The following is a 27385-nucleotide window of genomic DNA, read 5'->3' on the forward strand; positions in this document are numbered from 1 at the left end:
TTGATACACCTTCAAAGTGTTGTAGTATTTTTGATAACAGAACAAATATATAGTGTATGAATGATAATTTCCCTTTATTTAACTACTCTAGTGTGTGATTTTTTAGAGTTACGGTGGTAACTGCTGACATATCCCATTACGTTAGCATCACGTGTTTTGTGAGGCCCATAGAGAGCACTTAATTGCCCAACCATTATCGGTTACAGTTTTTTTCCCCAAAAAAAAACTATAAATATAAATTATTGGCTTGAAAAGCAACTAACCCATTCAATAGAAAATGAGAGTAGACGAGAAATGGCGGGGATAGTGAAGAGAATCAAGTTGGGTTCACAAGGTGTTGGCCGGGTGGGCGCCCAAGATGGGCCGACCTGACCCGACCCGCACATGGTAACCACTTGTTGGTTACCATGCACGTTTGGGAGAGGGAAGTTGAACACAAATCAACTTCCCAATTGCTCCCAACTGTTGTATATATAAAAAAAAAAAAAACGCTGCTGGAAAAGAAAGCAAGTTAAAGATTTATTTCGAAAAAGAAAAACCAGCAGAGTGTGTGTGTGTGGGTGAACGAAAAAAGGATTAAAAACAAGATCATTGAACAATCTGGAAAAGGCAAATACACTATGATTTGAGGAAGATTTTCGTTCGTGATTTCTTTCTGACCAGTGATGTGATATAACACTTGTTTATTTCGCTGCATAATTCGAAAAGGTAAGGCCTATTGACTCATTTATGATTTTCTTTCATTGGTATCAGAGCCTGAATGTGTTGGATTCGTGCATTGGTTGGATTTGATTCATGAAAAGCATGATTTTTTATTTTATTAATTTTTGTGATGGCTGTTGTTTTAAGTGTTCTCGAATGTTTAATATGAATGCATAAATTCTGGAATTGAAGTTATTAAAACCGGCCTAGGGTTTAGATTGCATGAACCCTAAATATTTTATGAAACCCGAAAGTTCAATGGATCATATTTTTTGATCTAGGATACCTAACAGTACGAAAAGATATTTCCAAAGATATATTATTTGTTAAAAACGGACTTAAGACGAGAAAGTTATGGCCAAAATACGTTTCTGGTTAGATTATGGTTTAGAAAGGGTTAAAAACCCTAATTTGGAGAAGATGATGAATAGTGTCGGAGTTAGTTTTTTGATGATTCCGGCCTATTCCGACCTCCGTTTGAAACTCCGAATGTACCATTGTGTTCATAATGAAAAATGGAGTCGGATAGTGTTGGACCCAACGCCACTTGAGCGGTGCAAGGCCGCGCGTGTATTCCACGTGCGGGTTTGTGTGTGTTTGAACGTGATTGTAGCATTTTTGTAGCACACTGTAGCATACTGTATCGGCATTGTAGCAAGTGTAGCGATACTGTAGGGGTACTGTAGAGTACTGTAGCGCACTGTATCACACTGTAGCGCGCGTGGGGATAAATCCGGATTTGTAAAGTTTTACATATTTTGCTATTCGGGACTTCGATTTGGGCGTTGTTTGCGCCGTTTGATCCGAAATTTAATTTTCTATTTTTTTATATATGAAATAATTATTTTTAATCATTTCTTATTTTTTGAAATAAAATTTTGGATCGAATTAATATAGTCTCACGGATGAGCATTATATGTTAATAAATGTTTTGTTCTAGTGGGAGCTTGAAATATTTATTTATTTTTTATGGAATTGGCTAAAATTTAATCTCGTATTTAGTCGTTTGTTAACAATCCCTAATTTTATTTTTTATATTTTATTTTTCTCGTAGATGCCTCCCGTTAGTAAGTTGTGGACTGAGGAAGAATGCTTAATGACAATTAGAGCTTGGGTTTCACCTAATGATCTAATTGAGATTAATAATAATCTATCTTATAAAGAACTTACGGAGAAAATGGAGAATTATCAGATGGACCTTGATCGTCCTATATGCATTAACATAGAAGATTTATATGGGGTTTTTAGCCGCTTAATGTCCGCAAATATACCTACTGTGTATACAAACTGAGGTTATTATGAATGGCTCCTCATTCAATCATTACCTGATGATGACAATACGCTTGTCTTTAAGGTTCGCATGTTAAATCAGATTGAGGAACCCTCACACAGATATTATATGTTGAGGTGTGAAATTGAGTTGATAGAGGAGCGCTGTCTTGTTTCAAAGATGAGGCAAACCTCAGTGGTTAGCATTCACATGAACCTTTGAAGTGGGAGACAAGCTAGTTGCCTTGGTAGAGGGCAGAAGTTATGGTATGATAAAAACGTCACGAGCAACAAAGAATATTTTAAGAACATGTAGAAGATTCTATGTATTAGTTTGACTATGTTAGGTTATTTCATTTGTTTGTTGATTATATTTTTTTTGAATTGGTTTTATTTTGTTGGTTGAACTATATGTTGCTATGATTTCATTAATGATATTCTACATTAATTGTTGCTCGACTTTACATACTCTTTTATCATATCTCATGAATTGTTCCGTTGAGTGGGAGTTCTAATTAAATTGAATTTAATAAATTCATAATTAGAACTGATAATTTTGTGCCTTAAAATCGAATTAATGATGAATATAATAAAGGGAATTGGATGATGATTGGAAGCCTCGAAGACCTTTTGATTTCATTCCCGATATTAGTTCGTCATGTCTTTTGGTTTACGTTTGCGGTAAAATTAATTGTTTGTGTGTAATTATTAATTATGCCTTTAGTGATTGTATTTTGAATTGTCTATGTGTTGAATTATAGTTGAGATGGCCTCTGCATCTAAAAAAATTATGGCTGAGCTGAACAAGGGTGAGAAACTGAATGGTGACAATTACGATATTTGGCACCGCAAGATTCAGTACATCCTTGAAGAGCAAGAGACTCTACAAACTCTTAACAACACCCTAGCTGAGCCTAAGCAAGGGAATAATGCTCAACACAGGAGGGATATTGAAGCCTATCAAGCCTGGAAAAAGAAGAATAACAATGCTCGCATAAACGTTGTTGAGCAGCATGCAAGATGATCTCATGTGTGAGTATGAGAAGTATGAGACAGCTCAAGAGATGTGGCTTGCTCTGAATGACAAGTTTGGTGGTACCTCGACCACTAAACTCAGGAGGCTTATGATCAAATTTGACTCTTATCGGAAGCGCCCGAACTACACAATGAGGCAACATCTGAGGGAGATGTCGAATATGGTTCTGGGGCTTAAGTCTGCTGGACATGTTATGATTGCTGAACAACAAGTCCAGGTAGTGATAAGATCTCTGCCCAATACTTGGGAACACATGAAGGTGAATATGACTCATAATGAAAATATCAAAACTTTTAAAGATATTGAGCATCACCTAGAGTTAGAAGTAGAGCATCTTGCAACAGCAAAGCTTTCTAATAGAGTTTTTATGGCCGAGTCAAGCTCGTGCAAAGCTTCGGGCTTCAAACGCAAAAGGGACCATAAAAATAACCAGAAGGGTAAGGGATCTGATCCTAATCAGAAGAAGCCAAATGCTAAAAAGCGCCCAAGCGGTAAGCGTGCTGGCAAGAAAAGAGACAAATCCAATGTGAGATGCTACAACTGTAGCAAGCTGGGTCACTTTGCTCATGAGTACACTGAGCTAAAAAAGGTGAGACCCAACTACACTTTGTTAAATTATGCTTTAGTAACGAGTTATGTACTCCTAACCGAATCTCGTCCTGTGTGGACTGTAGACTCAAGAGCAACAGACCATATAGCTTGTGATCGAAATGCATATGTGGAGTATCATCGAATTAGTCAAGGGAGTAGATGGATATACGTGGGTAACAACTCTAGGGTTGAGGCAAAAGGAATAGGCACTTGCAAATTGACTTTGTGCGGTGGACGTATTCTTTTATTACACGATGCACCGGAGATTCGACGAAACTTGATATTTGTCCCTGTTCTTCTTGAATTAGGATATTACTTAACGTTTCATGGTGTTTGTTTAGAGATCTTTTCAAATTCAGTCCTTATTGGAACTGAGCATTTAATTAATGGTTTTATTATTAGATACAATACTTGATGGTTCAAGTTATGATAATAGTTATTTTTCTTATGTTACTTTTTCTAGTAATAATGAAATAGATGCCATCACTTAGCATGCTAGACTAGGTCATATAGGGCAAGAAAGAATGTATAGACTTGCGAGAAAGGCATGTTGGGCCCACTCACCAAGATTGAATTGCCCATATGTGAAAATTGTCTAGTTGGGAAAACAACTAGAAAACCATTTAGCAAAGGAATTAGAGCCAAAAAAAACCATTGCAATTAATCCACTCTTACATTTGTGGTCCAATGAATGTAAAGGCTAAACATTGAGCCTCATATTTTATTACATTCATTGATGATTATTCACGTTTCGGTCACGTCTACTTGATTTCTTATAAATCAGAAGCATTGGATTGCTTTAGATTATATTTGAACATGACAGAGAATCAACTAGACAACAATGTTAAAGCTCTAAAAACTGATTGATAACGTGAATACCTTTCGGAACAGTTCAAGGAACTCTGCAATGAGAAAGGGATAAATAGACAACTGACTATTCCTGGAACTTCGCAACAAAATGGTGTAGCGGAAAGAAGGAATATAACTTTATTGGAATTGGTTAGGTTAATGATGGCGCAAGCAAATTTTCCAATATCCTATTGGGGAGATGCTTCATTAACTGCTACCTATGTACTTAACCGAGTTCTTTCAAAATCAGTCAGTTCCACCCCATATGAGTTATGGACAAGTAGAAAACCTGACTTATCTCATCTGCGGCCATGGGGGTCTGCAGTTTATATTCACAACTCTACTCATAAGTTTGGAAAATTAGAAGCTAGTGGTAAAAAGTGTATCTTTATAAGATACTCAAAACACTCTAAAAGATATGTGTTCATTGGTGAACAAGTAGGTGGAACTGTGTCTGAACTAGAATAACGAGATGTCAATTTTCTAGAAAATGAATTTCCCACCATTGGAGAAGTTGATAAGGATTTTCAATTCTTTGAATTAGAAGATCCAAATGAGATTATCATTTCTAACGATGGTGTTGGTGTTAGTACGGATCTTTTAAGGATTGCCACTCTGAGTGGGAGTAAAACATCAGACACTTCAATTCCAGCTGGGGAATCAACACGAAAGAGTAATCGTAGGCCAATTCCTCATCGTCGCTTTGAGATTGAGGGATAAGCTTTTATGATTGCTTCACACGATGGTGATGAGCTAAATACTTATAACGAGGCTCTCACATCGTCTACTAAGGATTTATGGATGAAAGCAATGGAGGAAGAGATGAAGTCTATAAAAGTTAATAAGGTCTGGGACTTGGTTGATCTTCCGCCTAACCGTAAAGCTATCGGAAACAAATGGGTTCTCCGGATAAAACATAAGGCGAATGGGACAATTGAGAGATATAAAGTAAGATTAGTCGCTAAAGGTTATACCCAATAGAAGGGTGTAGACTATAAAGAGACTTTTTCTCCTACAGTAAGGTTTGCTTCTATACGATTAATCTTGGCTATCATTGCACATCTAGACCTTGAGTTACATTAAATGGATGTAAAAACTGCATTTCTCAATGGAGAACTAGAGGAAAAAATTTATATGGCACAACCACAAGGTTTTGTTATTAAAGGCCAAGAGCGCAAAGTATGCAAGCTAAAAAGGTCTATTTATGGCCTTAAACAATCCTCCAGACAATGGAACCTTAAATTTCATTAAGCCGTAATTTCTTATGGCTTTAGGATGATTGAGGAAGACCATTGTGTGTACGTTAAAAGGTCTAAAGACGATTTTGCGATATTATCTTTGTATGTGGACAATATACTGTTAGCTGTGAACAGTAAAGAGTTTGTCAAAACTGTTAAAGATTGGCTATACTCAAATTTTAGCATGAAAGATATGGGCGAAGCAACTTATATCTTAGGAGTCAAAATTTTTAGGGATCGTTCAAGGAAAATTCGGGCACTATCACAAGAACCTTACGTTAAGAAGATCCTTGAAAGATTCAATATGGTTGATTGTAAGCCAATGGACACCCCAATAGCTAAAGGACAATCTCTTAGTCTCGATATGTGTCCCAAGACTCCTCAAGAAAAGGAAAGAATGGCTAGAATTCCTTATGCAAATGCCATTGGAAGTCTCATGTATGCCATGATGTGTACAAGACCGGATATCAGTTATGATGTAGGACTGGTGAGTAGATACCAGTCGAATCCTGGACAGAAGCATTGGAGTGCGATCACAAGGATTTTGGCATATCTCAAAGGCACTACAGATTATTCTTTATGCTATCAAGGAGGTGGTTTGTGAATTGTTAGATATTCAGATGCCGACTGGGGTGGCGATCTGGATGAGCGCAAATCGACCTCAGAATATGCATTCTTGCTAAACAGAGGAGCAATTACATAGAGTAGCAAGAAACAAACATGCACAGCTTTATCAACGATGGAAGCTGAATATATTGCATGTTCTGCGGCAGTGCAAGAAACTGTGTGGCTTAAGAGATTTGTGGAGGACTTACAGATTAATATTAGCGCTACTAGTCCAGTAACTGTCTATTGTGATAGTCAGGTTGCTATATTATTCTCTAAAGACGCCAAATACCACAGCAAGTCGAAACACATTGAGACTAAATACAATTTTATAAGAGACATTTTGGCAAAGAAGGAAGTAGCCATACAATACATATCTACGCATAGCATGATAGCTGATCCACTTACAAAAGCTGTAACGAGAGATGTATTCGACTCTCATGCTAGATCGTTGGGGCTACGTAGATTTTAATATTTCATTGTAGAGATATTTTATTTAGTAAACATTTTTATTACATGAATTATTTTGAAATGCATTGATGTTTTAAGTTCTCTTATTTCAAATTAGTTTGAGAAAGGCATAATTACACACATATGAGAGTATGTCATCAAGTCAATGACCGGCTTTCTTACACGAGCGGTCACCTCAGTTGCTCTGGGAACAAGCTGAGATGAGACAAGTAGAAGAATGAGATAATGTGTTTTCTCTAAGAGCCAAAGAATAAAGAAATATTCTATAAATTTTGTCGCCTTGACTGGAGTCAACATGAGGTCGTATACGATATTTTCTTGTTGATCGACTATGATGTACCCCACTATCATAGAGACCTGATTAAAGCCAGATGTGAAATCTTGTTTTGACGCTAAACGAAAGCGTTCACTTTAAGAACTCAGGTCAGGCGCTGTAGAAGAGCGACTGGACTAAGATCAGTACAGTGAATTAGATTAATAAGACATATGCCCTGCAATGAAAGATTCACTGTAACGCGTGTATCATACCACGCGTGCTTGGTGACCAAAAATTAGAAAATGAGAGGATCTTCCTTCCTCCTCATTGTGTAAGTTCCATATGACTTTTTATAAGTCAATTGTGGTATCCTTGTAACTATCAACTATGTTTCTGAGATTTCAGATTGGTGTCTGCTACTTTAGCATGTTATCTACGACCTTGACATGATTCGGTCTATGAAACATGACTAAAAAAGTGACTATTCTGGATTGATAGACATAAGTGTGATGGGGATATTTAATTTTTTCTTTTATGTAATTCACTCGTCGACCAATTGTTTAATATCTTTGTGATATTACAATTGTGAATACATAAAGAGATTGCGCAATTTTGGCATACTAAGAGGATTTAGTACATATGCTTGAGTATTAAAGTAAATTAAATATGGGATACAATGAACATATGTTAAGTTCTCTTACATATGATTGCAATTGAGACATCTCTTGCCTGGGTTAGCAATTGAGATATGTCTTTGGCTCCCCGAATGGGTTTTTGGATATGTTCATGGTCACACGGTATATTTGCCTGTATGATTGGAGATATGTGGTTGTTCATTGTTTCTTTATTCACTGCTATGCTGTTTCGATGTCGTCCCATCATGTTCGAGTGGGAGATGTTGGACGGGTGGGCGCCCAAGATCGGTTGACCCGACTGGACCCGCACATGGTTGTTGGTTACCATGCACGTTTGGGAGAGGGAAGTTGAACACAAATCAACTTCCCAACCGCTCCCAACCATTGTATATATTAAAAAAAATGCTGCTGGAAAAGAAAGCAAGTTAACGATTCATTTTGAAAAAGAAAAACTAGCAGTGTGTGTGTGTGTGTGGGTGAACGAAAAAAGGATTAAAAACAAGATCATTGAACAATCTGGAAAAGGCAAATACACTGTGATTTGAAGAAGATTTTCGTTCGTGATTTCTTTTCAACCAGTGACGTGATACAACACTTGTTTATTCCACTACATAATTCGAGAAAGGTAAGGCCTATTGACTCATTTATGAATTTCTTTCACAAGGTCTAGAAGTTTCAGGACAAGGCTTAAGATGCATGGGCATGTTCGCCTTTTACGGGCCCCCGAAGCCTGAATCCTGTATGATAGCCTTGATCCACCATGCCATTGACAGTGGCATCACTGTACTTGACACTTCCAATGTTTACGGACCTCACACAAATGAAATCCTTCTGGCAAGGTAATGTAATTTAACTTCTATTCCTTCCTTTAATTTCAAAAGGGCATTTTGGAATTGGCAAATAATAATATATTAGCTTTGATTAATTTGGTTTTGGGATTAGGCTTTGAAAGAAGGGTACAGATGAAGAGTTAAATTGACTACTAAATTTGGTATCAGATATGAGGATGGCAAGTACTCATATTGTGGGGATCCTGCTTATTTGAGAGCTGCATGTGAGGCCAGCTTGAAGTGTCTAGATGTTGACTGTATTGATCTTTATTACCAACATCGCATTGACACTAAAATTCCCATAGAAGTCACGGTTTGTCACTTTTAATTTATATTTCTCTCAGTCATGCATGTTAAACTATATTAGTCTGTTAGCCTCTGGGTAACTCGGCTGCCAATGAATATGAAACACAAAATATTTAAAAATATAGGCATGGGTCACTTTGGTGGATGAGGTTTCTGTTATCATGTACTAATTCTTTTACTTGTGTTGTTTTTGTAAGATTGGGGAACTCAAAAGACTAGTTGAAGAGGGTAAAATAAAGCATATAGATTTATCGGAGGCTTCTGCTTCAACAATTAGACGAGCTCACACCATCCATCCAATAACAGTTGTGCGCTTGGAATGGTCCTTGCGGTCGCGAGATGTGGAGGAAGAGATTGTTCCTACTTGCAGGTAAGGCATTATTTGGACCAAATGAATTATTTTGACCTAGTTGAAAGGAAAAGAAACTATGAGTAGATGATTTAACATTTTCATGCTAACACAATTTTGGTGGTTGCTCTGCTCAGGGAACTTGGCATTGGAATTGTTGCTTACAGTCTTCTAGGACGTGGGTTTCTTTCATCCGGACCAAAGTTGATACACCTCTCTGCAACCAAAGGATGCATCAGTTAAGTTTACAGTCTTCGAGCGAGTGCTGGCTCCAAAAAAAAAATTGAAGAGAAAGAGCAAGATTGAAATGAGAAGTTGAGAATAGAAGAAGACTCGAGAAAGATAAGAAACAATTCATTTAAGATATCCTTACAAAATTGGTTGCGCTCTACATATACTGCTCTGTCTATAGAAGTTTCAATACAGCTCAGCAAACGATTTGTAATAGCAAATATAGAGCTCTAAATAATTGGAGTAACAATAAATCAATTCCACAACACTTTTAGTATTGGCATTTTATTCTATGATAATAATAGGTGTTGATAGGCGTTTTCTTCATTTTAATTCAAGTTATTCATAAATTATTGGCTGCTGCTTTTATAGTATTTGTCCTGGAACTTTGAAAAAGGATAAGATTTTGCATGTATTATGTCATTTTGTTTTTTTCTAATATTTTATTACATTTTTACTTTTGTATCAGGAGATGTTTTTGGTTTATAAAATGGAAAAGTCTTGGATAACATGTCATAGATTGTCTGCAGAATATATTGTTGGTGTGGATATGTTCATGGATTTTGCAATTGAAAATTTTGATAATGGTGATTTTATAAGGTGTCCTTGCATCAAATATAAAAACCTAGTATTCTATCCTTCTAGGACAATTAGAGACCATTTATTTTTTAAGGGTTTTGATGAGAGTTATACTATTTGGACTTGGCATGGGGAAACCAAACCCAACATGACAAAAATTGATATAAGTGATCAAGTTGACCCACAAAACATTTACCTTAATCAAGGTGAGGCTGTAAACATGATTAATGATTCTTACAAGCATTTTGATGATGATCCTAAGGCCTTTAAATCCTTATTAGAAGATGCCGAGAAATTTTTGTACCCGAGTTCGCAAAAATATACTAGGTTAGGTGCATTAGTTAAGCTATGCAACTTGAAGGGAAAATATGGTTGGTCCAATACCATCTTTTCAGATTTATTGAGTCTCCTTGTTGACATGTTACCAGAGGACAATACATTGCCTAGGTGTACATATGAGGCAAAAAAAACTATGTCTGCCTTGATCTTGCAGTATGAAAAAAAATAGATGCTTGCCCAAATGATTGCGTACTGTATATAAATGAATATGAGAACCTTTTTGAATGTCCTACTTGTAGAGTTTTATGGTGGCAGAAAAAAGATGGTTCTAAGGAAAAATATATGAAAGGGGTTCCCACAAAAGGTTTATGGTATTTCCCACTAATCCCTAGATTTAAGCGGCTGTTCCAATCACCACAAACTGCCAATGACTTAACTTGGCATGCAAAAGAAGAGAAGTTGATGGGAAGCTTCATCATCCAGCTGACTCATCAGCTTGGAAGTTAATGAATGATAAATGGCCTTCCTTTGCATTTGAATCTAGAAATCTCCATCTTGCCCTTTTTGCTAACGAAATTTATCTACATAGCTTCCTAAGCAGTACATACAATTACTGGCCAGTTGTCCTTATAACTTATAATCTTCCTCCGTGGTTGTGTATGAAAAGGAAATTCATGATGTTGTCATTATTGCTTTCCGACAACCAGGGAATGACATTGATATGTTTCTAGCACCATTAATTGAGGAATTACAGTCTTTATAGGCTATTTGTGTTGAGGCATATGATGCATATAGAAAAGAATTCATCAACTTGCAAGCTATCTTACTATGGACGATCAATGACTTTCCAGCTTATGAAAATTTGTCTGGGTGTATGACAAAAAAGTATTATACTTTTCCAACTTGTGGGGAAGCCATAATTCCCTACAGATTGTCACATAGTAAGAAAAATGCTTATATGGGCCATAAGTGTTTTCTTCCTAAGAACCATGAATTTCGATTTCAAAAAAAGGCCTTCAACAATGAGGTGGAAGAACGAGACCCACATAAACTATTGACAGGCCATGATGTAGGGGAACAAGTTAAATGTATCAATAACAAATGGGGGAAAAGAACAAGCAAGAAGAGGAAAAGTGTTGATGATAGTAATACGAGCAACTGTTGGAAGAAGAAGTCAATATTTTTTGATTTAGTACTGGATATACTTGCTTGTTCGACATCAATTAGATGTTATGCATAATGAAAAAAATGTGTGTGAAAGCATCTACGGCACATCGTTGAATATTCTGGGAAAAACAAAAGATAGCCTTAAATCAAGAATGGATCTTGGACCATTGAAAATTAGAGATAAATTGGCACCTGATTTCTCAAACAAGAACCATATTAAACTTCCTCCAGCTTCTTATATCTTAATTAGAGAGGAGAAGAAAATGTTTTGTGAATGTTTGAGAAGCATTAAGGTTCTTGATGGCTATTCTTCTAATATGAAAAACCCGTTATCTTTAAAGGAATGCAAGCTGTAGGGTCTCAAATCACATAATTGTCATGTGTTTATGCAACAACTTCTTGTTGTTGCATTTTGGACAATATTACCTGACCATGTACGTGTTGCAATCATTAGATTATGTTTTTTCTTTAATTCCATATGTGCTATGGTGATTGATGTTAGTGAACTGGATGAAATGAAAAAAGACATAGTGGTGACATTATGTTTGTTGGAAAAATGCTTTTCACCTTTTTTTTTTTTGACATAATGGTTCACTTAACTGTCCATCTTGTCCATGAGGTCAGACTTTGTGGTCCTATTTATCTAAGATGGATGTATCCGTTCAAGAGGAACATAAAAACACTCAACAGATATGTTTGTAACCGTTATGGACCTGAAGGGTGTATTATAGAATGTTATATTGCAGAAGAAGTTCTTGAATTTTGTGCTGAGTACTTATCCAACATGCAAACCATTGGGAATCCACCTGGGCCCATGGGAAACTCATCAATTCAAATGCCTATAGGTGGTGGGAAATCTGCTCTTGTTAAATATAAGTTGTTATCTCAAGCTTATTTGTACATGTTGCAAAATACTAATTCAGTTAAGCCCTTCATTAGGTATTTGTAACTAAAATTCATGATTTTACTGGACATTCATTTGTTTTTAGCTCCAAAATGTCATTGTTTTACTTCTTTTTAGTGACCATATGGAGCACTTACAAGGTCAGTTTCTGCGCAAAACAAAAGACCAAAAATGGTTGAAAGAGCAACATAATCGCTCTTTTACGGATTGGTTATCTCAAAAGGTCTATATTTTGGCTAATCCTTGCACTTATCAGAATTTTTTTCGTCAAATTATTCATTTATTAAACTCATAACGTTTATTATAACATGTTAGGTCTCCAATATAATGGACGATAATGAAAATGTATCAAATACATTACGATGGTTAGCTCGAGGACTTCGCCCACATGTGCAAAAGTATAGTGGTTATTGTTAACATAAATATTTTTTTAGTATTGATTTTGATAATAACAAACTTGATTATGATTGTTTTAAAAGCTCAAATTATTTTTTATATATTTTCAAATTATAAAGGTTTTATATTCAATGAAAAGTGATTTTATGATATTAGTTGTTTTCATGTTAATGAATTGAAAAAGTTTTGAGATCTTTGAAATTAGTAAATATTGCTTAAAATTCTGAAAATGGACTTATTTGACAATTTTTATAAAGTTTTAGGTCTAAACTATAATTTTACAAAAATAGTTCACTGTAGTAAACGGCTAACCGACATCTTGATAGCGGCTAGCCGACATCGAACAGAATTGAAGATTGGCCTCTAGACACTAACGGCGATCCGACATTGAGCAGAAAGTCAACAACGTCTATATTTTACCTCCAACTATAAATAAGCTTAATCAAATTCAAACAATAACGATTCCAACAATTATCATTGAGCAAATTATTGAGCATACAACTTTCATTGAGCTTTAAATTCTTGTATTCATCTCATTTGCTCACACTTTAGATTTTCATTTGTAATCAAACACATTGTGTGAGAGAGATTTATTTTGTAATATTCTTGAAAATCAAATTGAGAGATTGTAAGTATTGGGATACACTTGGGTTAAGAGATTGAGAATAATCTCTTATTGTAAAGGTTTATTGACACCTTGGAAGTCAATTGTAAGAGTGGTTAAAGCCTTGGAGGCTTGCTTAGTGGAATCCTCAAGCTCGGTGAGCTTGGAGGCGTGGACGTAGGCATGGTTAGCCGAACCACGTAAAAATCACGTGTTTGATTTCTCTTCCCTTACTCTTTTATTATCTTGCTTGATCAAATTTATTGTTTTTGTTCTTATTAAGGCAATAGATTTAAATTGTTGTGTGGTTTGTTTTGCATAAGTTTTGATAACCCAATTCACCCTCTTGGGTTGCTTAGATAGTATTTCATTTGGTATCAAAGCAAGGTTCTCTTGTTAGGACTTAACCGTCTAGAGTAAAAGATTCATAGCAACCCAAAATGACTATACTTTTAGGGAAGGACAATTCACAACTAGGCCACTATTTTTTTTATGATAATGACTACCTATATTTGAAAATATAATGAGAATTTACTTGCAAGCCTTAGATTACGAAATTTGGAAAGTTGTTTATGATGGTCCATTCATGCCTATAACTAAAAATGAAGTATGAGATGATATTCCAAAACCTTCAAGTCAATAGAGTGAATTAGAAAAGAAAAAGATGTCTTTAAACTCCAAAGCAATGAATGCCTTATTTTGTGCTCTTGATAAGAAAAAATTCCATAGAGTATCTAGTTGTGAGAGTGCACAAAAAATATGAAATAAACTTGAGGTTGTTTATGAATGGACAAATCAAGTTAAAAAGTCTAAAATTAGTATATACACTCGTCAATACGAATTGTTCCAAATGGAACAAAATGAAAGTGTGTATTCTATGTATACACGATTTATGGACATAGTAAATACCCTAAGAGCCCTAGGAAAGACTTTTTTGAACAGCGAGAAAGTTAAGAAAATCATTAAGTCACTTCCAAAAGAATGGAGACCTAAGAGGACTGCAATTGAGGAAGCCAAAGATTTAAATACCTTACCTATTGATGATTTAATTGGCCCTCTTATCTCTTATGAAGAAGACTTGGCAGCGGAAAAAGGCAATGAGGAGAAGAAGAAAAGCATTGCTTTCAAAGCCTCAAAATATAAGAGTGATGGGTAAAGTGAGTCGGATGATGAGGAGATGGCTATACTGACTAGGAGATTTAGAAAATTCTACAAAAAAATTAGTGAGCAGAGAAAGTTCAGAAATTTCAAGAACCAAAAGAAGAAGAAAGAGCCAATTACTTGCTATAAATGCAAAAAGCCTGGACATATCCGGTCTGAATGTCCTCTTCTCAACAACCTAAAAAAGAAAACAATAGTAGCCACATGGGATGATAGCGATAATGAAACTGGTGATGATAATGAACATAAAAAAATGACAAATCTAACTCTCATGGCGATTGGGGAAGAATCATTGGATGAACTTGATGAGGTAAGTGATTTTCGTACACATGATGAATTACATGATGCTTTTAAAGAATTGCATGATGAGTGGATGAAAATTGGTAAAAAGAATATATGCCTTAAAAAGAAAATGTTAGAACTTACAAATGAAAATGATGCCCTAGAAAAATGCACTAATGAGAAGATAAAAAGAATGAGAATGAGAGAATAAAATGTTGCATGAAAAGATTGCATCTTTAAAGGTAAACAAAATACTTCATATGAGTATGAAAAATCACATGTAGATGAATTGATGAAAGAGAATGAAGTGCTTAAGAAGAAGAATAATGAACTAAATGAAATTGTACTAAAATTTACAAATGGGGAAAAGATGTTGGATAACATGCTCAATTCACAAAAATGTGTGTTTGACAAAGGAGGTATTGGTTATAAGGCAAATTATTATAAGAATTACTTTGTGAAGAGTACCCCTATTAATAATCAAGTTGTATGTCATTATTGTAATCAAGATGAGCACATGAAAAATAGATGTCCAATGAAAAGAAATGCATATTATGGTATGAAATGTATTTGGGGAAAAGTGTATCTAAGAAAAGGGACATTTTCAGAAATAAAATGAATATAACTAAAAATGGGGTTTTATGAGGAGATCAGAGGGGTGCCAATAGTCCAACTAAGTGGTACTTGGACAGTAGATGTTCAAGACACATGATAGGGAATTACTTTTGGTTTTCAAGTTTTACCAAGATTGAAAACGGTGGAAACGTATCATTTGGAGATAACTCAAAAGGAAAAATCATTGGTATCATAAATGTTGGTAATGTATCCTTTAGTTTTATTGAAAATGTATGTTTGGTTGAAAACTTGAAACACAATTTTGATAACATTAGTCAATTGTGTGATAAAGGTTATAAAGTTATTTTTTATAAGAATAGATGTGTTATTGAGCATGCATGTGATGACAAAATATTGTTTATAGGAAATAGATGTGTTAATGTTTATACCATTGATAAAGATTGTGCATCTACACATGATAAATGTTTTTCCGCATTGCATGATGATGGTTGGTTATAGCATAGAATACTAGGACATCCAAGTATGGATTTGATTTCAAAGATTTTTAAAAATTTAGTTAAAGGTCTTCCAAAATTTGATTTTCAAAAAGATAGAATTTGTTAAGTTTGCCAATTTGGAAAACAAATCAAAACCTTTTTTAAAAGCAAAAATCATGTTTCTACTTCTAAGCCTCTTCAACTACTTCACATAAACTTATTTGGACCTTCAAGGTATGCTAGCTTAAGTAGGAAGTATTATACCTTTGTAATAATTGATGATTTTTCTAGATACACATGAGTATTATTTTTAGCTAATAAAGATGATGCTTTTGATACTTTTAAAGTATTTTGTAAGAAAGTTCAAAATGAAAAGGATATGGTATTTCATGTATTCGGAGTGACCATGAAGGAGAGTTTGAAAACCATGCATTTAAAATCTTTTGCAATAATTTAGGTATTGTTCATCAATTTTCATCACCTAGAACTCCACAACAAATGGAATTGTTGAGAGAAAGAATTGGTCGATTTAAGAAATGGCTATGACTATGTTGAATGAAAATTCTTTGCCTAAGTATTTTTGGGCCGAGGCCGTCAACACTGCTTGTTATGTTTTAAATCGTGTGTTGATTAGACCTCATCTTAATAAAACTCCATATGAGCTTTGGAAAGATAGAAAACCTAACATTGGTTATTTCAAAGTTTTTGAATGCAAATGTTTTATTTTGAACACAATAGATAATCCTGGCAAATTTGATCCAAAATCCTATGTTAGCATTTTTCTTGGGTATTCAAACTTAAGCAAAGCTTATAAAGTTTACAACAAAAGAACTCTAATTGTGGAAGAATCTATGCATGTTACGTTTGATGAATCTAACACATCCTCTTCGAAGAAAGCTGTTATTGATAATGATGCAGATGAAGAACTACAAAAAGAGTCATCAAAGGATAACCACAAAGATGCACCACATGGAAATCAAGATGAGCAACATGAAGAAACAAATACGGAGCAAAATGAAGGTACTTCTCAGTCACTCCCTGAGGAGTGAATGTATGTTTCTTCTCATTCTAAGGACTTGATTTTAGGAGATCTCTCAAGTGGCATAATAACTAGATCATCATTTAGAAATACTTGTGAGCATGCTGCATTCATATCTCAAATTGAACCAAAATCCTTTGCGGATGCGGAAAATGATGAATCTTGGATTGTGGCAATGCAAGAGGAATTAATCAATTTGAGAGAAACAATGTGTGGGAATTAATTCCTATACCGGAACATCAATCCATTATAGACACTAAATGGGTATTTAGAAGTAAAATGGATGAATCCAGTGTGGTTGTAAGGAATAAAGCTAGACTAGTGGCTCAAGGTTACAACTAAGAAGAGGGAATTGATTTTGATGAAACATTTGTACCTATAGCTAGACTAAAATCCATTAGGATGCTATTAGCATTTGCATATCATAAAGATTTCATTTTATTTCAAATGGATGTCAAAAGTGTGTTCTTAAATGGCTATAGTATGGAGGAAATTTATGTGAAACAACCCCCTGGTTTTGAAAATGAAAAATTTCCAAACCATGTTTATAAGTTGTCAAAAGCATTGTATGGATTAAAGTAAGGGCCTAGAGCATGGAATGATAGGCTTAAGAATTTCTTGTTGGATAATGGTTTTTCGATGGGTAAAGCGGATACTACTCTCTTTGTTAAGTATAAGAACCAAGATATTCTTATTGTTCAAATTTATGTTGATGATATTATTTATGGTTCTATTAATGAATTGTTATGTAAAGAATTTTCATCTTGTATGAGTAAAGAATTTAAAATGAGTATGATGGGAGATTTGAAGTACTTCATTGGGCTACAAATAAAATTTTTATAAATCAAGCCAAGTATGTGAAAGACCTACTCAAGAAATTTGGCATTGATGACTTAAAGACCAAAAACAACTAATGAGCACAACAACTAAGCTTGACAAAGATGAAAAAGGTAAAGAAGTTGATATCAAAATGTATCGAGATATGATCGGATCTTTACTTTACTTAACCTCAAGTAGACCTGTTATCATGTTTAGTGTATATTTGTGTGCAAGATTTTAATCATGTCCCAAGAAATCTCATTTGCTTGTTGTAAAAAGAATTTTTCGTTATTTGAGTGGAACCATAGATCTTGGTCTTTGGTATCCTAGAGAAACTCATATAGAGTTAACATGTTATTCGAATACGGATTTTGCCAGTTACAAAGTTGATAGGAAAAGTACTAGTGGAACTTGTCATTTACTATTGTCGCAGGGAGCTGTTGTGTACAAGCTCTTTGGATGAAACAAATACTTAGAGATTATGGCATTAATCTTGAACAAAATCCTATTAAGTGTGATAACACTAGTGCTATAAATCTTTCAAAGAATCCCATTCAGCACTCTAGAACCAAGCATATAGAAATTAGACATCATTTCTTGAGAGATCATGTTTAAAAAGGAGATATTGTGTTATATTTTATTTCTACGGAAAAACAACTTGCTGATATTTTTACAAAACCTTTTTGCGAAGATCAATTTTCAAAAATTCAGCATGAACTTAGGATGATGAAATTTTCGCATTAACATTTTTATTCATGTTATTGAGTCTATTGAGTTGATTGATTGATTGATGATTTGATGATTTAATGATTTAATATTTATGAAATGCTTAAGCATGATATACAAGTGGTATGTTTGTATTATTAATCTTTGAATGTATGTATGAATTAATTGTTTAAATACATGTACTTTCATGAATCATGCATTAAACTGGCCCTTAAAATGTTTTTGGGTCACTGAAATGATCTTGGAGTGTATTATTTATGGCCAAATACTAAAATAGATGTGCGAAATCATAAGCTGTAGAAAATGGATTGTCGTTATTGCAATAAACAGCTAACCGTTTTTAGGAAGAAAGCTTGGCAAACATTCTGGACACTATCAGTTAGCCGATATCACAATAAGGGCTCGCCGTTTTCAAGAAATAGAAATTTTTTTTGACAAGCTCTCTGGACGCTGTCAGTTCGCTGATATCTCTAGCTCACTGTTTGTAAGAAATTTTATTTGACAGGCTCTCTGGGCGTTGTCGGTTCGCCGATATCTCTATAATGGCTCGCTGTTTGTAAGAAATTTTTTTTGACAAGCTCTTTGGGCACTGTTCGCCGATATCTCTAAAATGGCTTGCCGATATTGCACGATAAGTGCACAGTCACTCATCTCCTTCTTCATTTCATTTTGCCCTTAACTCTCTCTCTCTCTCATCTCCGCAACTGCACTTGTCTCCCTCTCAAATCCACCATTTTTCTTGCTATTTCTCATAAAATCGAACCTTTAAAATCAATTATTACCCTCACATGAATCTTGTAAACCGATTAAAACTAGTTTGTAACTCCAAAATTGAAAAATCCCAATTTCCAAACCCTAGAACCAACCGACTTGTTCTTGCTAATTTTGACTAGATTTTCTTTAATTTTTCATCAAATTTCAACTTGCAATCACTCTCTATACTCTTCAACTTGCTTTATACTGATTTTATTTCTTCTAAAACCATCAATGGCTACCTGACAGAGACAAGCCTGAACCAAGCAAGCAGCTCCACGTAATCTTAGTTCCTCCAGGCCTCTTTCTCAGGATTTTGATAGCCTACATTTTCCAAATGGTCACTTGGCTCAACGATTTCACAAGAACTTCATGGGAAAAGCAGTAACTTCTTTATTCTATATTGATATTGACGACTTCTTTGATATTACTATATATGGTAGAACTTTGCCTCAAATGCTAAGAAAATGGGGTGAAGCCTTAGACGTTGAAGAATGAGTCTATGAAAACCTAGTTAGGGCATTTTACTCTAATATAGAGATTTCAGTTTACTTGACTCTCTCATCCAAGGAAGGAAAGTGTACCTTGCATTCACTATTATGCGTCACATGCTCTCTATCCCTACTGTGTCTAACAGGTCTCTTCCATATAGTAGCATTATCAGTAAGATTTTTTGACACTTTCACATTCCCTTGACCGAACCTGTCTATGTTGGGACAAAAAAAATGGGTAGGGAAATAATTTCGGGGATTGGTTTTCATTGGAGGCAAGGCAAATTGATCAAGGTTAAATCCTTTAAGAATGAGGACACTTTGATAGCTCCGGATGGTGACCGAATGCTCAATAACATTTATTCCGAGGATGAGTTACCTGACTTTCGACTTGGAGCTAGACCTCGTGTCCCTCGACGAGCAACAACAACCCCATCTCAGGATGAGTAGCCAGTCAAGCTAGCTGTGCCTCCTGCGGCATCCTCTGTTTTTGAGGACCACCTTCAGTAGCTCTTCGACAAAGTGGATGCACTCCCCCAGCAGCAGCAGCTCCAATCCATATTTGAGACCTTTTAGCAGCAGATTTTAGATCAACAGATGGAACTACTTGCTGGACAGCGCCGTATCCTTGGTCACGTCGTTTATGATCCAGGTAGTTCCTCTTCGCAGCCTCCCTTTTAGTTTCTGCACCTATGCATTTTGCACAAACATTACTCATCTCATGTAGTTCTTATGATAATATCTAATCTTTTTATTGTGCTTGTGATGATTTTATGATGATTTTGTTGGATATTTGAACTTTGTTTGTGATTGTGTTGATTTTGATGATATGTTTGAGTTTTGCATATGGTGATGTTGAATTTGTTGGTATGGAGGTTGGTTGATAATTTGAACTTTATATGGGAGTGTTTTAACTACTTTTGTCTTTTAGGATATGTTCATTTTTAAGGGGAGATTCTGCCGAAATTTTTGCACGACATGGGTAATATCTGAAATTCTCTCTTTAATCTTTTCGAGTTCATTTCTTTTTTATAATGAAGGGGGAGATATGGATTATATATAATTTGATGAATAATTTTTTTTATTCAATATATTTTTTTGTGGTTAAAAATTAATGGCCATATACTTAGGGGGAGCAAAAATTGCACAAATATTTTTTTGAAAAGTTTGTCATCATAAAAAAGGGGAGAGTTATTGCATCAATGATTTTCAATTTCTAACACGGAAATGTGATGAGAACTGAGTGACCCAAAATTGTGGCGTGACTGTTGTTGCAGAAACAATGCAAATAGCCACTTTAAAGACAAAAATCCTAAAATTGGTGATATGGCCTATTATGGAGTAATTGATAAGATTTGGCAACTTGACTACCATATGTTTAAGATTACTTTATTCAAGTGTGATTGGGTAAAAAAATAGGGGTGGTGTAAAAGTTGATGAACTTGGCTTCATGTTGGTGGACCTCCATCGAATAGGCCATAAGTTCGATCCTTTTATTTTGGCTTCACAAGCCAAACAAGTATTTTATGCTACTGACCTAGTTGATAAGAAATGATCAGTTGTTTGTTGATGCCTTTTAGAGGTATTCCCAATTTTGGAAATTATGTGGATGTGCACATTACGAAGGAACAAGTTCCTTTCACCAAAGAATTACCAAGTATAACTAGAATTGATGTATGCAATGACGACAATCAAGTAGACTATGTAAGGGAGGATGGTGAGGCCATTGAGATTGAACAGTGACAAGATCAACATTTTAGAGTATTAGTAGAACATAATTACATGGGGTTAGAGCTAAAATGTATTATATATTGAATTGTAATTATTATTTTACTTGTAATTAATCTGTATTTTACATTACTTTTTTTTATAGCAAGCTAATACTTTAATTTTTTTTCTGTGCTCTTTTACTAACCAAGCTTATTTTGGAAATTTGTCTTGGTTGTTTTCAGGTATTAAACAATGGATTTCAATGATGAACCTTTCAGCGATGAAGAGAAATAGTGTTACTCCAATGAAGATGATCAAGTGCCAAAAGGAGATGATGGCTTTGATGATTTTGATGATTTACTTTGTTCTCCTACTCATTTAGAGGGTGATGGAGATGCAGAACCTGGAAATGAAGAGGATCAATTTTCAAAAGATTTATCATCACAAAAAGGCTTGACTCTTAATCCTGATAATAAGAATTTGAGGACTGAAAATGGGAAAATTGTTGTGAGATACAATAGATATGGTGTTCCTGTTGGTCCAGAGGCCACTACACTGTCCACTTTTCTTAGAGTGTTGGCTCGTGTTTCTGTTCCAATCATCTTCAAGGATTGAAGATTAGTGCCAGATAAATATAAAGACGCATTGTGGTCATTTGTTCAGGTATAAAATCTATTTTTTGTTTCCCATTCGATACGATAACCTGGTTTATCTACGGTTCTTCATACAATAAATGTTGGAAAAATGTCATTATACAGAGACGATTTATCATTCATGAACGAAGTAAAAAGCATGTACTGCAATCTATTAGAAAGTTGTTCAAGAATTTTAAGTACACTTTGACTAATGGGTACATTTTTCCAAATAAGAATGACCGTAAAAAGTTGCGGAAACCTCTTTTGTGATACTACTACATAAGACAAGACTATTGGGACTCGTTCGTCAAAGATCATATTGATGATAAGTTTGCAGTGCGTAAATTGAATCTTATTCAATATTTTCTCATGGGAAATTTTAATTAAATGCTATATAATACTAACGGTTGAGTATAACATTACATTAATATTGGTTTGTGATTTATGGTAGAAAATAAGGAAGGAGAAACAAAAAATGCGTGCTAGTAATAAGTATAACCATTGTTTGAGTCGAAAAGGATATGCTGGACTGTTGGAAGAAATTGTAAGTATATTTATATTCTGGTTGCTTGCATTTGAAAGTTATAGTAGGTTCTTAAATATATGTTTGGTTGCATTCTTTTGCTTGTATTATTTGCCTACATTTTCATCAGGAATAGTTTGAGAGGGCTTTTAATTTACAACATAACTTTAATTTTTCAGAGTGCTGAAACTGGTCTTAGTGAGGATCAAATAGACAGGAGTGAGCTTGGATCAGAAGTAGGAGAAAAAAAATGAATGATATCATCCTGATGTTCAAGTTATCGTTGATAGCCTTGTAAGTACTGGTTTGTATATATGTTATAGCAACAATTATGTTTTTTATATCAATATTTGATAAAAAGTGTCATTGAATAATACCTAGATGAGGGCTGGATGGAATGCAAAAAAATTATCTTCAAGTTTAGATAGAAGAAATGATTTGCTTGCAAAACCTTTGGGGAAGGCCCCAAAAAATGGCCATAAGCAAGGGACCGGCAAGTTTCTAACCCCATCTCTTTATTTTGACACTCCACGTAATTATGATCCGATGGAAAAGGATAGATCGAAGTTCGAAAACTAGTTGGCAAAGCACAATGCATATATTGAGGAGTTGTGGAAGGAAATTAGAAGGAAACCTAGGCACTCTGGCATCGGCAGCTCTAATACACCAATGAAGAGTGATTACAGGCATGATGGAGATCTCAAGATGAATGATAAAGCCACTGCAGTTGATGAACAGGAGGTACTGCACAAACTATTTTGTTCTACATCATGATAAACGATAATTAGGCCTAAATTTCTTGTTTTGTAATCATAAAAATGGCGTTATAGGTTTCAAAACATAACTTAAAATCAACAGCAACATTTCCAAGAAAGAATAGTGGGGATCCAAAGAGGAAAAAAGACAACCCCAACAACAAAAACATAAAACTGCAATTAAGATACTAGAAGACTTTGGCAAATTCCCCGAGACTCCAAAGAAAAGAAATGGTAGCCCAAAAAAAAAAAAGACCCAAAACAGCAAACAACGAGCTGGGAGATTTAGGCAATCTCCTTGAAACTCCAAACATGAGACATGGCAACCCCAAAAAGAAAAGTGCACAAACAATAATGGAAAAAAAAAGAAGCAATGGACAAACCTGATAAAGCACTGGTTCGGAAGACCAAATTTAAAGATTGTGGTGATGCTGGCCATGTAGTTCGAAAAAGAAAGACAAGGCAAGCACCTGCTCAGCACCAACAGAACACCACAGTGAATCCAAGATTTAAATTCTTTTTAGGCTTATGTAAAATGAAGTTGCTTGCCAGTGGAAATTGCCTTCCTTATCCACTTGATAATGAGGTATTTGAAAGTGAATGTTTGGTTTATATCGGGAGAGGCGATTGTTATGCATTGGCTACCATGGAATGGTTAGGCCTTAATCACATGCATATCTATATGGCGTAAGTAATATCTTTTTCCTTTTTTAATTATCAAAATCTATTAAAAGATTATATAAATATTTAATTCTTGCTTTACGTGTGAATATCAGTTATTTATATGACATGATTCCAGCTGATAAAATGGGCAAGTCATTTGGCTATATGAATCCTAGTCATGTTAGCCCCAGCAGAGTTGAAAATAAACACGCATAACAAGGACACAAGCAATTGCTAATCGTTTGGCCAAAGCTCGCCCCTCTCAATTCATATTCATTCCTTACAATCCTGGGTATATTCATTTTTATTAATAAGCAGGTTGTTAATTTTCTTTTCTTCTTACTGAAAAGTTGTTGCTTAATTATAGAGCTCATTGAATTCTTGTTGTGATCGATATGGCTGCAAAGACTGGATATTTCATGGATGTGCAGGGAAATAGTCCAGCGGCAGATATTAAAGAGTTGGTAATAAAGTAGGTATATCATCGTTAAATCATTACAGAATGTTACATCCATTATAAACATTTCAGTAGTTCTAACAATAAATTTCTCCTAGTGGGATCAACATATTCGCAGCAACGAGCGGTAAAAAAAAAGTGCACCCTGAATTCAAAATGGTACAGGTAATACAATTTACTTTTTCCTATCATTTTAATTAACTACTTGTTATAACTTTTTATGTATTTAGATTAAGTTTTATTATTGTAGGTTCCAAAACTACCTGGTTCTTATGAGTGTAGATATTATGTCATGCTGTATATGAGGGATATTATTGTCGATCCTAATTTATTGCTCAACAATGTAAGTGATATGTTTTATGTCCATCATTGGTTAATATTTTTTGTCCATCATATTTGCTATTAAATCATTTGGCCATTTGCAGTTTAACAACAAACCAGTTTACACTCAGGCAGAAATGGATGAGGTACGGTATGAATGGATGAACTTTGTCCGAGTGCTCATATAAGGTGAGGAGTTGTTTATTAAATACTTTGGTTAGTGTAGGCCTGTTTTGAGTTCTCATGTTCATTTACTTGGCTGCATTAGCTTGATTTGAGAGCCAGTTTTGATATGTCAATATAATGTATAGTTGTTTGGGTTGAGCTTGTAATATACTGGATTACATTGGTTTGGTTTTAAATCTTCTCAGATGGAAACCTGCCTTTGGGATTTTTCAATGTAATGTCAGTATCAAACTACGTTTAGTTTAATTAAACACAACATCTATTTTAACTACCAGAAGTGTGAATCTAGTGGCATTTGGTTTAGTTTATTTCATGTTTTCTAGCATCTCACTTGCATTTGATGGCAGTATGAGACTGTGTCGCATTTGATGGCAGTTTGGTTTGTTCTTCGTGTTAATTCAAGATTGTTCTTGACATACTGATGTTAATTCAATCAGGGTTTATTGAGATGGCAGTTTGGTGCTTCATTAAGCTGATTGTTGTTGGTTTATTGGGATGGTTTCGTTAAGCAGTGTTGTTGGTTTTTCTTGTGTTGCTGGTGGCTTATAAAATCTTATTCAAGATTTGTTCATTTAAGAAACTGTAGTCATTATTTTAGGAAACAAGCTAATAACTGATGAAGTATTTATTTAACTATAATTATTGTAGTTATTTTATTTCATAACAGGATTATAATTTACAAAACTTGTGGATATGGATTTGAGAATTATTGTATATATATCTATGTAAAAGATATATTTTAACTTCTGCCAAAAAAAAATGGGGCCAATTTCATTAATTCCCGCCAAAATATAATATATAAAAATTGCCGCTAATTTCATTGTTTCGCACCAAAAAAAATTTATAAATTTGGCACCAATTCCAAAAATTCTCACAAAAAAATAAAATATATTGCATTTATCGCCAAAATTTAGGAATTAATATTTAATTAAATGTATAAATAATTTAATTATTTTAATTAAATTCGTTATGTTTACGTGACAGACAATAGTCATGAATGGGAAATGTTATTAACAGACATTAGTCATGCGCGGAAATTTTTCATCAAATCAACAATGACAGAATCGTGATGGATAATACATCATGCTTACCATGACATATAAACACTGTCATGATTTTTTCTTGATACCGGAATCAATGACAGTCGCTCAACCGTCATGCGATGCAGAAGATGACGAGTAATACTCATCACAAAGGGCTTTTTTTCTAGTAGTGATGTTTGGTGTTTACAAATCATGTATTTTTACTTTCATCATATTTGCATTACTTGTCTTCTTTATTACACGTTCATTCTCATTTCCAGCAATACAATAATAATTTTTGTTTAGTTTTACTCTATAGTTATGAAATTCTTCGTAGATTTCAATTTTGTCCCTCATATTATGTTCATTAACCTCTTCAAATATGAGCAAATTCTTTCTTTGCATTGAAAATCTAAGGAACTATCTATGCAATGACTTCATTAATTGACAGGAAAATTTAACATGTCAGATTTAATTTATATACATTATAATACCCCTTAAGTCGTATAGAGGTGAAAAAAAATGGGGGGAAAAATTGTTCCATTACCTCAAAACTATTACTGGATGCTCAAGAAGTTTAGCTTTACTGACTCTTCCAAACGTTCTACATCCTTGTGGCTACTTCCATTTTTGTTATATTGTTTTGCTGTGAACGTCAATGTGAAATCAATTGATAAGTCCTAGGAGAGTTTACTTCTTGTGAGATCTTTGTCTAATGTGCCAAAATGTTTTACTATAAACATCCTCTACCTAGGAGAAGTCCCCTGACTAGTCCTTTTTCTTCATTTTCTGGTCTATTGAATTTTACTTAAACCTCCTCTAAAATCATGGTTTATCCAAAATGATGTTTTTTTTTAAATGATTCAATTGCAGTTCAGTTTTGGTACTGAGCTGTTTTCTAAATCTTGCAGCATCTACCTAGGTTCCAACATGAAAATTTAGAGCATAACAAAAAGCTATTTAAACGTGTTAATGAAATACCAGTAAAGAAAAGATGCACCCCATCTCACCTTGCATTAGCATGGGTTCATTACCAAGGAAATGACGTGTCTCCGATTCCTGGAACCACCAAGATTGAAAACCTCAATCAAAATATTAAAGCTCTGTCACTGAAACTTACTCCAGAAGAAATTGCTGAGCTTGAATCCATTGCTTCAGCTGATGCTGTAAGGAGTCATCGGTATGGGGGTGTCACCCCTACCTACGAGGATTCTGATACTCCACCTTTGTCTTCGTGGAAACTTTCATAAAGGGTTTTGGTATTCTGCCTTCTTAGTACCGATTTTGCAATTGCATGTAGTTCCTAGGTTTTGTTGTGGGTAAAATCATTGTGTTGTGAGTAAAAATAAAGTCATCATGTCTTCTGATACGAGACCCTATCAGCACCTTTCTACACTTTCTACAAGCATTTAGTGAATATTGTATTGAGTTTCTATGCAATGTTGTAAGTAAAACTAAATCATTGTATCTAATGGCTCCATCTCATTTGGGG

The 27385-nt window shown here is 34.6% G+C and overlaps 1 pseudogene; it reads left to right on the top strand.

Moving 5' to 3' along the window:
- The first annotated feature begins 294 nt into the window (after positions 1 to 294).
- On the top strand, positions 295 to 27143 carry LOC18035428 (annotated as a pseudogene).
- Positions 27144 to 27385: the final 242 nt, after the last annotated feature.

This window comes from Citrus clementina, unplaced genomic scaffold (genome assembly GCF_000493195.1).
Source record: "Citrus clementina cultivar Clemenules unplaced genomic scaffold, Citrus_clementina_v1.0 scaffold_8, whole genome shotgun sequence".
NCBI lineage: Eukaryota > Viridiplantae > Streptophyta > Magnoliopsida > Sapindales > Rutaceae > Citrus > Citrus x clementina.